Source organism: Anguilla rostrata, chromosome 1 (assembly GCF_018555375.3).
Source record: "Anguilla rostrata isolate EN2019 chromosome 1, ASM1855537v3, whole genome shotgun sequence".
Lineage (NCBI taxonomy): Eukaryota > Metazoa > Chordata > Actinopteri > Anguilliformes > Anguillidae > Anguilla > Anguilla rostrata.
In genome coordinates this window covers 57,403,796-57,421,014 of record NC_057933.1, presented here as the reverse complement: position 1 = coordinate 57,421,014, position 17,219 = coordinate 57,403,796, and the positions used below count along the sequence as shown (strand labels likewise).

The 17,219-nt window shown below is 38.4% G+C and overlaps 1 protein-coding gene across 1 annotated transcript in view; it reads right to left on the bottom strand.

Moving 5' to 3' along the window:
* The window catches only part of atp2c1 (ATPase secretory pathway Ca2+ transporting 1), a 43,811-nt gene that overhangs the window by 24,882 nt on the left and 1,710 nt on the right, over positions 1–17,219 (bottom strand). The window lies entirely within an intron of this gene.

Below are 17,219 nucleotides of genomic sequence, written 5' to 3'. Positions count from 1 at the left end.
AGTTTCGTTACAAGGTGACATCTTTCTGCGTTCAAACATAACTCGCAAGCAAATAGCCAAAGACAAATTACAAGTAAAAACACATGTCCCAACATGAGGTTTGTTAATTACAGTGTAGATAATCAAACCTAGTCATCATGACTGGTTAAAAATCACACAATGGAGGAAGGCACCCTCTCAGAAATCCCTTCGATCAGGTGAGCTTTCATTGATGTACAACTCAAAAACATAATTCCTGAATCTCTGGAGTCGCAGGAACTCATAAAACCACCTTATCTTGAGAGACAGCCTCCATAGGTTATGAGCCCATAAGAACCCAGTTCAAAAGTCCACAAAACCATAAAACAGTAGGTGTTCCTTACTGTGTGACAGAGGGGAAAAGCATTTAAGATTTGGATTTAGGGTGAAACAAAGAAAGATGGATGATATGATGTCCGAACTGGAATGCTACATTGACAGCACAGTTACACCAGGAAATAAAAATATATCTTCAAAAAAAAAAAAAAAAACTCCCTTCCAGATAAGTCATACAAAACACCAATAAGAGGTCAGGACCAAGTCACATGATTCCATAACATTCTGTCAGAACATCAGAAAACACGGTTACATCAGGGCGTAAACATCCTTTTAAGACCAGCTAAAAAGTGTCTACCAGAAAACATCTTAATGGAACAAGTGACAAAAATGCTTTTCAGCATCAACATGTCATGTGTTAGCCTAATTTGAGCTGTGGCCAACAACTGGCCAACCACTTCATGCAAAGATATTCAGTTAACGCAGCCTAATTAGCACAATTAATATCTTTTAAAAAAATACTTCACAACCCATCCTCCAAACAGCTGAATCAAATGACTATTCCAATAATGAGTCTTGAATAATCACATTATCTTCAACCTTCATGTGACCAAATAGTTCAACCGACATTAGAAGATAACCACAGAAACGTTAATTTTCAATAGCAGGAAAAAGGGGGCACTGCTCTTTGGATTATATGGGTAGGTTTCAGCTAAACAAAAAATATGAAGAAAGCCATTTGAGTCATATCTCTGTAATTTTTCTTAAAGCAAGGTTTGCCTTGGATTCAGTAGAGAAGAAACATGCTTTTTACATTTGCAAGAGATAGGACTAATGCAAAGTCCTTTCTTCACATTTTTCAGTTTCATTTTCAACCTGCAAGCAATTCAAACCACCATCACAGGATGACCACAGAATTCCCTTGTAATCCCAAAGTTTCATTTCTTATAAAGCCACAGCATTGTGTCATTTTAAAACTTTACATTTTATCCTTCATGCAATCTCAGGGTAGTCAGACATACCAGTAGGTCTCACATACATGCAACCGTAGTGCAACTGTCACTCACATTACACAGCTATGGCAACATAGTGCAACACTACAGTGTACAATGCGATTTACAGCTTTTGGAAACAGTGTTCGAAATGTTCAATTAGACTGCTGAAAGATATAGCCTAGCTAGTCTGCAGCATAAAAGGGAGTGAAGACATCATTGTTCCCATTCATTTTTTTCCTTTTGGCACAAGTCCATATAAAAGAATAAAGAATCTAGTCATTTACGCCTTTTTCATTTAATCTATGCTTTCAGGTAGCTCAGAAAGGCAATCAGAGCTGCAGTGGTTGATGTTTGCCCAGGCCAGGCCTAACTCTTCCATGCAGACTGGTTAAGCTGGAAAGCCATGCCCATTGAGCACATGGCAAATAAACTCTCTGAAGCCTTGGCAAAGTCGCAGTCTGGGATACCTGCACTCTCTTCTCTTTCATCTCCTGCAGTTCTGGAAATTGTCCATGTTCATCGCAGACAGTGTCATTCCGTCTTTACTGACCTGCTGACTCTCTTAGTCAGGAGAAGAGAACACAAAGCCTCTTACATAAGGGAGGATTCCAACTAATAAAGGCTGACATTTGCAGGATCAGACCCTCCCTTTCCATCTCAGTCTGTCCTCAGGATAATGAATGAACAAAACTGGGAATGCAGGTATGCCACCTGCCAAGTTACGGCTCGGCGGGGCATGCCCCATATCGATACAGCACCGAGAGTTTGACACTTCTCAGGGATCCGACAGAAATAACCACAATGGCCATAGACTCTCAGCCCTTAAGAGCATTCACTTCTGTAACTTCTGATATCATGTACACTCCTGGGCAAAAAAAAATGGGCCATGCCCAAAATGGCAAAAAATTAAGCTTTTAATGGTCTTAACAACAAATCATTGGTCAGAAAATTAGCAAGAATTAAACAAAAACTTTAAAAAATCTAGGCCTGAAATTAAAAGTATTGATCTCACAATTTGGCTAAGTTACAACAAACGATGCTACCCAGTGCTACCCAGTGTTTACTAAATTATTTCACGTAAATTTGGTTCTGTGTTTTTGGCTGGACCGCAACAGTGGGGCCAGCCCTACAAACGCGAATGTCTGTGACTAAGTGAGTGAGTGAGTGACTGAGTGAGTGATGAAGTTACACCATTGGTCGGCCGGATCACGTGTGTTAGGTCCAGCCATATACGAGGTTTTAACCTGGTCTTGTTTCATCTTACCATCTTGATTTTTATCATTAGCCTATATCATTAAGCGCTAAAATAGCACCTAACATATCATTAAGTGCTAAAATAGCACTTAGAGTTCTGAACAAGAGACTCAGCAGATGAGTGTGTATTGAATTGTATGTTCCAAGCATTCAAAAAGGCCATTAAGGGCATCTAACTGAATTTAAATACTGACCTTTCCCGAGCAATTTGAGCCATACTGGTTTTTAGGACTGAATTGGTTTACTGTCTGTCAATTGTTCAGTCGAAATGCTCTTTTCCAACGAAGATTCTTTTAGTTGTGCAATTGCTGTGTTTTTACATTTTTTAAATTTTTATTAGGCGTAAGCTATAGCACGCAGCCAGCTATATTGAGGAGATGTAATTGTTGGGCGCGGTCTATACACCTATGCCTTTGTCTGCCGAGGGAACCAATGGCTCAAAATGTGAACTCCCTTCTGTGTTGCAGAACTACAAACTGTAACTGTCTATTAGAGCGTTCTCATGCCACCGGCAGGGGTTTCCATAGTGATCTGTTGCCCCAACACCCGCGATCCCAACATCTTCTTTAACCGCGATTTAAAAACGGCTCTCACAATTTTGTGGTTGCAGAACGATTCGATCTACTTCTTTAAAGTTGTCGCTGTTGCTGTCTATGAAGAAATGCGCTAGCATAGCACGTAGCCGTATACTGGAAATGCTGTTCAGCAGGACTTCCATTTTACCTCCCTATAGCATTCTGACCATTTTTTTTGTGTTACGTCACCACCCATCCGACTGCCAGGAGAAAACCGCTGATGTGATACTCAGTGGTTTTATAGGCTATTTATATTAGCCAAATATGCATATTACAGGAAACAAATAGGGGTGGGGATAGAGTGATACTCGGTTTGCCGCTGGGTCCATCCTAGATCCATCAAGTCGGGACTGAGAGAATCAGCACAGCAATGTTGCAAATAGTTGCAAATGCTTGGATATATTTCCGGTTTCATAGTTTGTGAGCAATACCAGCACATACGGCTAACGCGCCCTAAATACGTCACTAGAGAAGAGTCCAGCAGGAGGCTGACACTCTCAGAATAAACAGAATTACAGCTGTCAACACTGGCCAAAATCTTTTTTGAATGACATGCCGGAACTTTATCAACTCTCGGGCTGTGTTAAAATGTGTTACGTCCACAAGACGGCAAACCAATACAACAGACACTTACACGTACGTACATGGGACAATGGTTCAGTTCATTAAATATATTTCACCCATCCATATGCACAACAATTAGATTCTTTAAGCAACATTTCTCCAAAGTCCACACTCTACAAAGCCTCCACACCTACTTCATGGCAAACAAAACAGTGACCATGGAAAAAACACATTTTCTGAGCTTTCAGCTAAACAGATCTCAGACTCTCACCCATAAACAATCATATTCACTTTGACCCCGTGTAGGTCCCTTTCACACAACTGCGTCAAACAACAGCAACCCAACAGTTTCCTAACTACACAGAATTTCCAACTCATCTTGTTGGTTAGCCAAGTTCCAACATAGTATAAAAAGTAAAATCACCCACGGCATGGCGGCCCTACTTTCATATAGGCCTACATGTAACATATTTTGTGGTGGCAAAACAATGGGTGTAGGGCTGAGTAGTAATCCCGTCACCAAGTGTACTTCATTGTTTTTATCTCCAGTGAACATACAAAAATTGCACATTGCAACAATAGGATGCAGAATTTGTGAAGTAAACTTAAGGAGAATTGTCTGTCTGTTTTGTTCTGAATCATGTGTCTGTTTCTGAATTTCCAACTCCACAATTCCATTCAAGAAAATGACGTGACGTTGTAAACAAGACATGCAGAAAAGAAAACACAATGAGGTTGGTTGAATAAATTCATTCATGCATATTCACATACTGAAATAATGGTAGCTGCCATGCTTATTTATGTTTAGAGTCATGTTTTTTAAGCAAAATTCATGTACAACTAAATAAATTAATATGCTTGCCTGTGTTAAATTGCAGAATTTGTCTGTAAAATATGAATCACAAAAACAAACTACATTTTGTTATCCACTGAAGGCAATCTAGCCACACTATATGTGATAATAAACTGCTGATCAACACACTAATTTTGAAAAAAATCTTGGATAATTGCAGAAATTACAGTTTCTAACTCCACCATCTCCGCTTTCTAGAATTTGGATAATTTTGGATTCTGTGCGATGGTATTTCAATCTCGGTGGGTGTGAGCACAATTCAGTCACCCAGAAATGTGAAAAGACCTCCAGAGTAGCATACATTGATGTATCCTTTACTGGGAGGAGAGGAGGAGCCGAGTTTGAAGTCGCTTATCCTCCAATATGGGAACACTGTAGGGAGGGAGGACACAAAGATAGGTTTCTGGGGCATGGAGGAGATGAGGTTGTAGGGGAGGAAAGGAAGATGCATTTTTCAAGTACTGGGACCCCACAGACTGTAGAAAAATATGGACACTGTGACATCACCCATTGAGGTCAACCCATGGGCTCGATGAAAAGCATTTTGAAGCCCGAGAAGTGCAATTTGTGGTTGCCGCCATGTTGTACAAATTAAAGCCAGAGACTCCACAGTAGGGACATGAAGTCTGGTCATCCACTAAGTGAGTGAGATACAGTAGTACAGACTTGGCAGTGATACAAACTGGCTCTGATTTTTCCACAAAATATTGCAGCCGAGGCCAAATAACACTAACTTACACTGGCAGATGGGGAGACATTAGAAGAAGAAAAAACACCAACTACGACTACATTTTCTTGTGGAAAAAAATGATTGACTTCATATTTTGACCGTATTGTTACCATTGACTACCATTGAAACAGGGGGTTGAAACACCTAGGCCTACACAGGAGCTAACTGCACTGGCGCTAGAGAGCAACTTCCCCCAACAAGACAAGGAAGTGAGCTTCAAAAATGCAGCCCGAGGGTGTGCCCCATTACTTTTCACTCCTCACCTCCTTTCCTCCACTCCCCCACTACCACTTGTCTCCTACCCGGAAGTATGTGAATGAAAGGAGGGGAAGAGATGAGTTCGAAGCCAGTTCGCCAATACAGTTCTGTATGCTTTGCACATCTCCTCCAATATTGGGACATTGGAAGGAGGGAGGACACAAAGGAGCAGAGGACAGGAGATGGTAGTGGTGGAAAGGAGAATACATTTTTGGAATACTGGGATGCACCCTGGTTTTGGCCTCTTGATTGGGACACACCCCTGATGAGTACGCCTGACCTACCACCCAGTGCTACCTACCGCCCTCTAGTGGGGAAAAGTGAAAGCCCGAAATACATACAAACTATACAAACACCAAAAAATGGCCCACTACAGTGTAGGTATATAAACAGAAGTATACATAGAATTTTGAAAAAATGGGACGGCCAGGCGTTATGAACATAGTACTCGGCTGTTCGACTGTATAGATGGCCTATGGAACAAATAAAACAAACATTTTTAAGAATTTAGAAATCCCAAAAAGAAGAAATGTCAGGGAGAAAGAGGATATCTGGTCACCCTATTTAATTCCAAACTCAGAATATGGGATTTGCTTGATTATTTTGTACAGTAGCCTAACATATGTAGTTTGTGTGTGGGTTTTAAAGTTTCCTATCCAATTTATGACTATTATTCAGTACTTCACACCATTCATGTTCATGTTCATGTTCCCAATGAAAAATTGTGAAATTTGTTATTACTACCTTCTGATTGATGCTCATTTTTCTACAGTCACAGTATTTCAGTCTTGTGCAATTTGTAATGGAAAACCACATACCATCATAATATGAAAATTGAGATATGATATTTTGTCCATACTGACCAGCCCTACTAGTTGTAAAGTATTGTGGGCTTAAATAATGTGGCTGTCATACCCTGGAGCAAACATATCTTCCTCAACACTCCCCCAAGGCAGTTTTGGGTGTAATGAGGACAAAAACCTGACAAAAGTCCAAACAGGTTTAACTGCATTGCAAATAAACTAACTAAAGCAAAACGATGCAAAATGGAGAGTTCTAGTGCATCGTAAGAAGACACATCTTCACTGATTTCAATGTATTTTAAGTCTTCATTGCCTTGTACAAATATTCAATTTTGAATGGACAAAATCAGATTCGACCAAAACTCCTTAAAGACATTCAGAAGGAGATCACCCTCTGAACTGCAGCTTGGAAGTCGCTGCCTCAGCTGCTGTATAGTGTGAATTAAGCTTATTAAAAAGAGTTCAGATGCCAAGGGCCCAGGACACTATGACCACCTTTGTCCCATTTACCTCTGCATTTCATAAGACACCGTAAAGCTTCTTAGACAACCTTTTTCAGACAATGCAAGCCAGAGTAAAGTGTACCATAGAACAAGTGGGGTAGTACAGACGCTCTGGAAAAAGATCAAAGAAGAACAACCAAATTGCTTCCTGGAATGAAAGATAAAAGATATGAGAAAAGACTTACAGTAAGATGCTTAATCTACTCAAGCTTAGTAAAAGGAGACTCATGGGGGATTTGATTGAGGCTTTTAAATTCATAAAGGGGTTCAACAAAGTGAACTACAAGAGATTCTTCAGGTTGAGTTCTGTTAGTAGAACAAGGGGACATGAATGGAAATTAGAAAAAGGTACATTCCTTACAAACATTAGGAAGAATTTTTTTCACACAGAGAGTAGTCAATGTGTGGAGTAACCTGCCAGGTCACATAGTACAGGCAGAAATGTGATTTTCAAGACTAAGTTTGATACAGTGTTAGACGCTATGGGGGCCCCTGTGTGCCACCTTCTCAAATAGTAAATGGACACAAATAAATATAGTTTAAATGATTTAATTAGTACTTAATTTGTCATATTTAGTATTTTGCTCATGAATCACAGATTTATTATTTTATTTATTTAATTTCACCACTTTTTAGTATTTTCCTTCTTCTATTTCCTATTTTCTTGCTCCAATATTATATTCATTGTATTTCTATTTTGTATTTTCCTTCTTCTATTTTATAATATTATATTTGAGAATGTGGCACATTCGGGCCACGATATTATAAAGAGGTGACGAGGTCTGTCAATCAAGCAGCATCAGTGGACAGACAGGGCATTGGCAATCGAGTAAAGACCACAGGCAACAGCAGTTTTCTTCAGGATGAAATTGCCCGTACCCGCGGGTCCTAGATCGTACAAGAACTTAAAGGTAAAATGAAAATAAATAAACAATTATCAACCAGACAAAAAAAAATCAGCAAATAACCTTAGCAAATAACCTTAGCTATCTAGAAGGAAAATACTAAAAAGTAGTGAAATTAAATAAATATAAAAAATAAAATAATAAATCTGTGATTTGTGAGCAAAATACTAAATATAACAAATAAATTACATACTAATTAAATAATTTAAACAGTACATGACCACTGGCTGCCTGTTATGGCTCGCATCAAATTTAAGACGTTGGTGCTTGCATACCAGGCAGCTAAGAGGTCAGCACCAGGGTACATCCAGAGGATCATCAGACCCTACACACCAGCCAGACCTCTCCGTTCTGCCACCTCTGGACGCTTGGCACCTCCCCCTCTTCGCGTCTGTACTTCCCGCTCCCGTCTGCTGTCTGTCCTGGCCCCTCACTGGTGGAATGACCTCCCCGTGGCGGTCAGAACAGCAGAGAATCTTACCACCTTCAAGCGCAGACTGAAGAGGCTGCACCTCTCCCCACCCCTCCCTAGCCTATAGTTTAGCTCACTGTACCTAGTTAGGATAATATGATTACGTTAGTGTATTTGGCAGGATTGTTGTTTTTGTCTGATTAGGCAAATGTGATTCCAGTGCTAGTTTGTACTTGGTAGGATTCTTGTTTGCTGAACAGCTTACTCTACAGGGTTGGAGTCCTGATCGATGTGGTCACTTCTGGCACTACGATCCTTACTTCACTCTAGTGTTTCTTTTGCACCTCTACATCGTGAACCAATGCACTTGTTGTACGTCGCTCTGGATAAGAGCGTCTGCTAAATGCCTGTAATGTAATGTAATGTAATGACTATTTATTTGTGTCCATTTACTATTTGAGAAGGTGGAACACAGGGGCCCCCATAGATACTATCTAGACTGTAGGTAATCAGCGCACTAATTTAGTCATGAAAATGCCGATTGTTGTTGGGCTGAACGGCCTGTTCTCGTCATTATGTCATGTTATGGAAGAGAAAGAAATGGTAGGAATGAATGGATATAGCATATGGGGGACAAACGTGCCAAAATTAATTAATTAAATAAATAAATAAATAAGTAAATAAATAAATATGGAATTATATAAATAAATAGGCCAATAATTAAATAAATACTTTTTTGAAAATTATGAAATCAAAAAAGGAAGTTTGGAAATAATAAAAACGCCATTCAGAACTGAGTCATTCGGAAAAGTGTCATTATGAAATGAAAACAGCCATTCAGAAATACAAATTGTTATTATGAAATAAAATATGATACCGTTTTTGTATAAAGGACAGTCATGAGGTGAAAAGTATGTATTTACTTCAAAATAAAATGAAGTATTTATTTCATTATTTACCAATTTCCTTATTTATATATTTATTTATACAATCCCACATTTATTAATTTAATTTTGGCACATTTAGTCCTCCATAATAGCACAGATCATGTTGATTTGTTTGAAGAGAGAATAACTTGTTGTTTGGTACCCGATCCAATCACTTTTTGGTTGATTGCTCAATCAGTGTGTAGGAAATTTTAGAATATTTTAATAGTAGTTTCATTTGCTTAACACTTGGCAACTTCCAGCATCAGCTGTTTGTGATGATGGTGACGGGGGTGGGTTGTAGCAGCCAATAATGTAATAACTACCGTTAATGTAATAACTGCCAATAACGTAATAATTTTTCCGTTCTTAATGTAATAAAAGCCGATAATGTAATAACTGACCAATAATGTAATAAAATTTCTGAACCAATAACGTAATAACTTTTTGCACATAATGTAATAAGTTATTAGATTATTGACTGGTTATTACATTATTAGCTGGGTTAATAAAAATCATTAAAAATGTAATAATAGGAGCCGATAATGTAATAATATACTTGTATCACTATGTATAAGTTTTATTTATTATCAAGTGTCAGACTTCCATAACACTTAGGCCTACCCTTACTGTTGCTTCTTTCAAATAGCCTAACTGCTCAAAAACCAGGCCAATCCTGATCCCTGAATCTTAGTCCTAACTCTGAGAAAACACACACACACCTACTCTCTCTCTCTCTCTAGGAATGAATTGTTTGTGTAACTTGATGGTTAGACTTATCTCCAGCCCTGCCTTATACTCCTTTGCCATTTGAGTACCAAATTGAGTGGGAGCACGCATGTTTGCAAACACAGACAATTACTCTTATGTTGTATAATATGAAATCTATACCTCTTTGAAGATGCTGTGTTCTCAAATAAAAAAGAGAATACAGCATCTTCATAAAGATGACATTTTTCATGAAAAGAAATGGTGGTCTTTGTATTCGTGGACAAAGCATCTTCAAAGAGGTATAGATTTCATATTATATGACATAAGAGTAATTGTCTGTGTTTGCAAACATATGTGCTCGCACTTCATTTGGTACTCAAATGGTTAAGGAGTAGAAGGCAGGGCTGGAGATAAGTCTAACCAAGCACCACAAACAAATAAATAGTCATAATTCCTAGAGAGAGAGTGGGTGTGTGTGTGTGCGTGTGCGCGTGCGTGTGGTCAGGTTTTTGAGCAGCTATTTGAAAGAGGAAGCAAGGGTAAGTGTCATAGAAGTGTGACAATTTATAGCCAATAAATAAAACTTAAAGCGATATAAGTATATTATTACATTATCGGCTCCTGTTATTACATTTTTAATGATTTATTTAAAAACCCAGCTAATAATGTAATAACTTATTACATTATATGCAAAAAGTTATTACGTTATTGGTTCAGAAAATGTATTACATTATTGGTCAGTTATTACATTATCGGCTTTTATTACATTAAGAAAGGAAAAATTATTACGTTATTGGCAGTTATTACATTAACGGTAGTTATTACATTATTGGCTGCTACATGGGTGTCTTAGGCATCTCAGCTATTTCAGCACATTAACCTCTCTGGCTATTTTTAGAGGTCATTTCACTTGAAACTTGCTGCACAAGAAACTAGAAATACCGCCTCACGGTTGTATGCCTCCGCCAACCAGTAGCCAGTTCGGATATAAAATGTCATCACTTCATCAATTTATCCTATTAGACATTTGTGTGCAACTTTTCATAATTAGCGTATGAATTCTTGAGTTATGGCCAAAAATGTGTTTTGTGAGGTCACAGTGACCTTGACCTTTGACCACCAAAATCTAATCAGTTCATCCTTGAGTCCAAGTGGATGTGTGAGCCAAATGTGAAGAAATTCCCTCAAGGCGTTCCTGAGGTATTGCGTTCACGAGAATCGGGACAGACGGACAGAAGGACGGACGGAAGAACGAACGGACAACCAAAAAACATAATGCCTCCGGCCATGGCTGTGCCATGGCGGAGGCATAAAAAGGCAACAGGAATAATATAAAACAACTGTCCAAATAGGAAAAAAATGTTGTTTCGAAAGAACAAGAACTACTTTTAGAGCCACAGCACCCAAACGTGGTTCTGTTCTTAATATAGCCAAGTTCAAGCACAACACTGTTTCAAACTGCAATAACCCACTGGAGCAATGTGTGGTTTTAGTTATCGCTGACATGAGTGTGACAGCAAAAAGCATAGTTTACAGGTAATTCCACAGCATCCACTGTACAAGATATCTGACAGAACTAGCTTGCGGGCTAGCTAACCACAAAAATAAATGTTCCATTATGCCCGTATGACTGCAAAAATTTGTCAGAATAAAAACCGAGAGATTTGCAAATAGGCCAGTAGTTTCAGTGAGCATCAGTATTGCTTTACTTGAAACACTTGTCCATATATTTTCATTTAAAAAATTTCATTCAATGCAACCAAAAAAATAACACTGTGCTCGACCTTATCACATGACAATATTCATTAGACAGTACATGATATGATAAAGACCCTTGTGAAGGACCTTCTGATTAAGCAGAAACTTTAGCAAGCCTTTCCTAAATCAATTTTCAAACCCTCTTATGTGCTGACCAAAATCCCATCATTTAGTAGGCCTGTATACTATACAAATTAGTTAAAGTATTTATATGCAGTGTAAATGCAGACATTTGAGTCATGTCTACACATAGGTTGCCGAACAACTGGGAGTTAAATTTGTTTACACAACGAAAGTCAGTCAGCGTAAGTAAATTATCATTTGTTGTAACCCGATATTACAGTTACACCAACTGATAAGTTTATGTTAGCCTTTGTTTTAAGTTAAGCATTAACTTTTAACAGACAAAGTACTGAACTGAACATAAGGAATAAAGAAAAGGGTGGTATATGACTGGCAAATATGACAGACGTACTAGGATAAGGAATTCACATCTGAACCCTCTGTAAATAATTTATCATTTGGAATGTTATCCCTTAGTAACATCTTTTACAAACCCATTTTATTGCTTAGATTTCTTAAAAACAAGTATTAGTTAGGGCAATGCCCTGGTATGGTGTAAATTATGAAGTGGAATGTTTTTTTGTTGACAAAACAGAACAATTGCTAATTTTAAGGTGTTTTAATTAGATTAAATTACATTATTTGTGGTATTATCATTTTCATTTTTCAGTGATATACATTTTACCCAGTATTTCAAAATAATCTAAATGTAAAAAAGTATGAAATTATTTAATGAAAATGTTTATTATAATGACACCACACCATACTCTCCTATGGATACAACACCTGCTAAGTATAGGCCTAGAACCTGCGAGTGCAAAGCTGTAGGAGATTATTCATGTTTTGTGCGTTAAAACCATAAGAGTAAGTAGTCTTGGCAGATACAACAATTGGCTTGGAATATTTCACAGAGTAATTCCAGTGCTTGGTTTATCTTACCAAGCAGAGGCCGTAAAAAAGTCCTTATAAAGTTAACCAGAAACTACAGATCATTTAAGCTGTCCTTCTTAGGTTTGGCTAACACCTTAGAGTTAGGCTTTTTGATCAGACAAAAGTAAGTGGACACATGACGTTCAACATCTCATCCAAAATTATGGGCATTAAATATTGAGTTGGTCCTCCCTTTGCTACTATAACAACCTCAAATCTTCAGGGAAGGCATTGTATTAGATGCTGGAACATAGCTGCACGGGTTTGCTTCCATTCAGCCAGAAGAGCATTAGTGAGGTCAGGCACTGATTGGGTGATTATGCCTGGCTTGCAGTTGGCTTTCAAACTGATTTTCAGTTACATATTTTCAGTTACGTAGATCACCACAATGAAAAGGAACACAAAACAATAAGATAAATTATCAAGTATTGTATTTATCATTTGATTGTTATATCAACAATGGTTCAGTTGTTTGGGTCAGGTCATCTTGGCTTATTTAGTTTTTACACAGTATTTCTCAAGCACATCACATTACTGTATGTTACCCAAAGAGTCAGCATTAGGTACATCGTATTTGTGAGTATCACACTGCCAATGGTTTTAAAAGGGTTGTAATGTAACAAAAAAACAAGATTACATTACATTACATTCATTTGGCAGACGCTTTTATCCAAAGCGACGTACAAGAAGTGCATTTCAAGATGTGATGTGGGCTTTAGTATAGCCTATATATATATTTAAAACTCCTAAAAAGCACTTCATTCTAAAAGGCAGTGATAAGATCCACAATTTCACACTAGGGAAACAAGTCTTCCCAGCAACACCACTAGTACGGGCTGTAACAGCATCTTGTCTCAGTACATAGTCAAATGATCTCACAGATGCCACAGTCCTCTCCTCCCTGCCAGCTACAGCCCTGAAACCAACTCAAAACAACTCCTTGTCAAGCGTCCTCTGAGGACAGTAGCTTAGCTGTCTCCAAATGAATTTGACCTGTGAAGACTCACATGTTGGTATTCTATGTCCCTGGCTGATCATTTTCTACCCACAAGCTTGTCACCGATAACATCTGGCCTCTTGTGCAATTACCAGGGCCAGGTGGTAAGTGATAGCAAATAGACCTCTCAATTCAGTAGAATTTGCTTTCTCATTAAACAACAAAGTAGGTATATGATGTGTCCAGTTTTTTTTTCATTTATACCCAAATTCTGGGTTTCCGGGCTCTGCACACAGGCCTACATTCATATTTCTGTTTATAAAACTTTCAATAAACTTTCATGTATTGGCTATGGAGAGAGTAGACAAAATCATGCCTGAAATTGCACTGTTACTATATGACCATGTTGCATCAACTCAAGATCATGTTCCCTCCCTGTTTTCTTGAGAAAGGGAATACCTGATCATCATCATGAACAGAGAGAAGTCCGTTCTCACATTAACTGTTTGGTTTACATTTATATGAACATGGTGCCATGGTGTTGAGCACAGCTGGGCTCTAAACTGATCCATTTAAAAAAATCTGAACAGTGATCAATCCTTTACAACTGTGAATCCACAATACATACTAAGGGGCAACTGTAAACTGTTTCACTAACAGGTGGTCAATTTTGAACACAAATTTAGCCATATCATTTACTATTAGGAGAATTACTTTGGTATGTGTAAAAAGCGTAAAGGCTTCAATTAACAGCTAAACATTGGACTGTGCTTGCCCTTGAACATCTGGCTAAACCCTTTTCTTCTGGTCAATGTTTGGGTGCTTGTAAGGCTTTTCTTCAAAAAACTCACAGTATAAATACATTTGATAGTAAATACTAGTTTACACTGCGCCCCTTAAAAAAAATAACACAGAGGTAAATGCAAGATAATTTGTCAGAGAGGTGCCTCAAGATTCCCTTCAAGACAGGGTCAGAGAAATGGGCAGTGTGCACAGAAGCCAGGAGACACTGTGGCTGCTCCGTTTGGGCCTGTGATTGACTATCACTTCTCTAACAGGTAAGTCTCTGTCTGCCCTGCAAAAACCTGCCAGATCACAGAGAGGTGTAAACCACAAGGACTCTGGTCAGTTAGTCTGGAAGATGGAGCTAAGCACCAACTGGCTACAGCTGCCAACTTGGCCTCCCATGTCTGCTTGGCACCAACCTTTAGCAAATACACACCAAGAGCAAACACCCCCCTCCTCCACATTTTCCTTGCCAATCGTGTATTCCCAGAATCGCAATAGCATCTCTCTGCCAGTCTAGATACTGTGCATCCGGGCCTGCTAAAACCAGTAACTGTAGCAAGAATCAAACAATCTTTATATGCTTAGCAGAAGCACTTCTCTGACGTGGCCTACATTTTACACAAGACCTGTTCATTCCCATTTGTGACATAAATGGAAAGATGGATATCCACAGAGGTAATGCAAGAGAGTTGCTTCTGCTCTGGGGACAACAGCAGTGACCCACATTCTAGCCGGCAATTTCCCCATTCACAAGTACAGTTCCCCATCCACTTGCTGCTTAAACCATACAGAAATGTACCTTTAAATACACTATTTTACTCAATACAGTATTAATTGTCATCCTAATAAAGCTATTTGAAAATCAGCAGCTGGTTTGAGATACAATGACAGATACTTTCAATGCTACCTGAAGGACAAGATGCTATTATTATTTACCATGCATAATTCTTTGCATTAATTGGCTCAGAATTAAAATTAATAAATCTAATTATCTCAAAACTACCTTTTCAAATTTTGCTCAATTTTTCATATGTTGTTCTATATAGTTTGATATATCCAGATGCCAATTCACAGAGTGGGATCCCTTGTACTTACAGTACTATTACAAGGGAAGATTGGCTGGATTAAAGCATGGGTGCACAACACCAGTCCTGGAGGGTTAGTCTGTTTTTGTCCCAGCCAATTAACTCAGTTTTAGTTATCTGACAAGTCTATAAACTACGCTGGTTCACACCTGTACTTCAGCACAGTAAAATCTTTAGTATACACTTGCAGTCTGCAGCTGTAGCTGAAATGTCAAATCAAGATATCACTGAGCCGATTAAATAAATTGAGCATGTTGTTCCCACTTTGTGAGTAACTCCCAAGAATGCACTGCAACATTAGATTTTTAAATGCTCACTTTAGTGTTACAAAGTGTTGTGTTATTTTCATATCATATACATCAAGATATACACTGACAAAAACAAGACATTGAAAAGCATCAGTTTGAAAAAACAAAGTGAGCATTTTAAAATGTAATTTTGCACTGCATTCTTGAGAGTTTCTTATTGAAAATGCTTATTTAAATCTTTGTTCAACTGCGCCTGTGTCTAATGTATTAAAAAAATAACTATTAGTTATATAATGTCGTTCTCACTTCATTGCCAATAGTTATTTATTAAAACATTAGATACAGGCGTAGTTGAACAAAGACTTTAATAAGCACTTTCAACAGCACCAATACACATCAACAAAAATACAACTTAAGGCCACTTGAAGTATAATTAAAGTTTATATCAACTATGCTTAGAATACTACTTTTTCATGTGCTGCAACATTGTACTTTTTAAACACTAGTACTAACAAAGCATGTGATATCAGCCGCCACCTCTCATCACACCACAATCTACATGTCGGGGTCATGCAGACATGAGTCAGAGGAAGACACTTCACGTGCAGCTCAAAAGGCAGATCGTGGGGGCCAGATCCCTTCTCTGGTTGATCCTAGCAAAAACTGCAAGTTACCCTGCGGGGTTGCTGGCCACAGTCAGCACTGGTATTGTATGGATTCAAGACAATAACCGTGGGCCCATCCACTGTAATACGTTCTAACCTTACTTGCAAAATTTTTGATTGAAGCCTTCCCTGAGACTCCCAATAGGATAATGGAACTTGTTATTGTCATGTAAGCAGTATGAAAGCAAGAGGGAGCTAAGGTTTTAAGCCGGTTATGACTGTCACCTCACTACAATTCCATTAAAAGTCCTTGACAGCAGACTGCTACCAAGGTATATGAACCGGGCCCAGCAAGCCTAATCAGCAATTCCAAAACTGTGACCTGTGGAAGGACAGAGGTGGGTCACAAGGTGAAGTTGAAAAAATAACAAGTGCACTGAAAGCACTTGCCACTGGTATTCACAATCGTCAAATGAAAAGATTATGAACTCAAAAATTTAAAGGACCATTGCCCTAGACTGCTGTACACGTGTTATGGAATGTAGTAATGCAGAAACACCTCCAACTAGCTCCACAGCAAGATATTAAGCCATATTAAATGGTAAATGGACTGCATTTATATAGCACTTTTATCTAAAGTGCTGTACAATTGATGCCTCTCAATCACCAGAGCAGTTAGGGATAAGGTGTCTTGCTCAGGGACACGCCCATGGTGGGGATCGAACCGGCAACCCTCCGACTGCCGGACAACCGCTCTTACCACCTGAGCTATGTCGCCCTATTAAAAAGGAAGAGTTTTAAGCAAATATATACAATCTTCTGTCACTTTGAAAAACAACCTAGGCTAATTCAAACATCTTACCACATATATAATACATGGATTACATAATGTGGACATTACTCAAAAAATTGACAAGGGGGTCAGACAATTCCAACACACTACTGTAGATATCCGAGTGATTTTCTCACAAAAATATCGAAGCTAAAATATATTTAAAATGATTTACAGGATTGTTCTCAT